The 1585-nt window shown below is 33.9% G+C and overlaps 1 long non-coding RNA gene across 1 annotated transcript; it reads right to left on the reverse strand.

Annotated features, from left to right (window-relative positions):
* Nucleotides 1–27: 27 nt before the first annotated feature.
* LOC9322337 lies at nt 28–1166 on the reverse strand. Its single transcript, XR_002333203.1, has 2 exons — nt 610–1166; nt 28–362 (listed from the first exon to the last, which is right to left on the reverse strand). It is a non-coding gene; the product is annotated as an uncharacterized LOC9322337 (long non-coding RNA).
* Between the last annotated feature and the right edge of the window lie 419 nt (nt 1167–1585).

A 1585-nucleotide genomic window follows, 5' to 3' on the forward strand; every position in this document is an offset into this window, starting at 1 on the left:
GTTAATCTTTTAGACACTGGATCATCGTTTTTCATAAGGCACACAAAACATATACCAAAGTATACCCAAAGACAGTATAAGAGTATATCAACAAACCTTAAAATCTTCCAATCACAATGAATGAAATCAGAACTAGAAAAGGCTTGTAATCTTAGAACAAAAGAAAAACAAAATGGTAGGATCCAGTTCTTCAAAAGAATTGATGAAAACCGCAGTGGAACAAGGAAAAACAAGTCCCATTTGGTGCAGCATCTTCGAGAAAACAGAGTCTAAATTACCAAACACAACTCCTTCTTGGGTGTCTTTGAGTCTAATCTTCTCCATTCCTGAAATAAACCTTAATGTCTCCTCCATATGCCCACCTACTTTTGTAAATTAGATTGGAATCAAAATCATTACCATAAATACATATAAATCTTCAAATCAAAAGTATCTTCCTCTTTTTATCCTTTTAGCTAAATTGTCCTTTAATTGCATAATTCTTTATGAGATAAAAGACAAAATCACAAGTAAGAATTGGGAATCTTGTTAGGAAGTCACAACCCTAAGTGAAACAATCATCTCTAAAGCATAAACACAATCGAATTTGAAAGGAAGAAGAAGACTTACAACGAAGTGAGCGAGATTAACAACAGTCCAAGCCATTCCAGGGGAAAAACTCGACATAGAGAGAACAACGAGCCAAGCGAAGAAGAGACTGAGCATGTAAGTTGTCCAAAATCATGGATACATGAACCATTCCGTATTCCTGTTCATATCCGGTGGTGGAACAACTTTCACATACAGATTCGCCATTTCTTCTTCTACAAATCTGATCGATCGGATCGAATCTCGTCTTCCTTTGAGATGGGAATTGATCAAAATCTTGTATTAACACCTGAATTGAAAACCCAGATTCGCAAACCTCTCTCTCTCGGATTGTTTGTTTGTTTGGTTTAATTTTGTGTGCCCGTGAAAGACGACTACTGCTTTTAGCATCTTTAGTGGAATTAATTTAAAGGGAGAAAAAATAGAATCTTTATCTACTCCCAGATCTCAAAAATGATGATTTTTACTTTAAAAATCAAAGATCCAAGAGAACATGGATTGTTCTTTTGTTCAATAGAATCTGAGAAGATGATAGAAGAAACAAAAAAAAGTTTGTGGTAATTGAGTTGGAGAAGACGATGGAAAGAGAAAAATAAATAAATATTTGTTTTTTTATTTTCTTAAAAAAATAAAGACAATGGCATGGAGAAGTAAATACTCAGTTTTTTTTATGGCAAATGAGTAAGTGGCAAAAAAACTACACCAACAAATGTGGGAGTTTGCCGATTGTAAATAGTAGTTGTACTACTTTCCATATTAAGTTTAAAAAACGTATTATTTTACAACATATCTCATAATGTTATGATCATCTTTCATCCAAACCGTAGTTTTCCTCAGATTCAAGCATCGATACAGAGTCATGATCAGCTAAATTCTCGTAATCCTAGTGTTTCAGATTCAATGCCAAGGAGTTAGCCGCTGCTTTCCTAACGGTAAATCCCTAAAACACTGTTGGAAATAAACCTTGAGTGTTAAACAGCCAAATACAAAATAAATG

The sequence above is a fragment of the Arabidopsis lyrata genome (genome assembly GCF_000004255.2).
Source record: "Arabidopsis lyrata subsp. lyrata unplaced genomic scaffold ARALYscaffold_3, whole genome shotgun sequence".
Classification (NCBI taxonomy): domain Eukaryota; kingdom Viridiplantae; phylum Streptophyta; class Magnoliopsida; order Brassicales; family Brassicaceae; genus Arabidopsis; species Arabidopsis lyrata.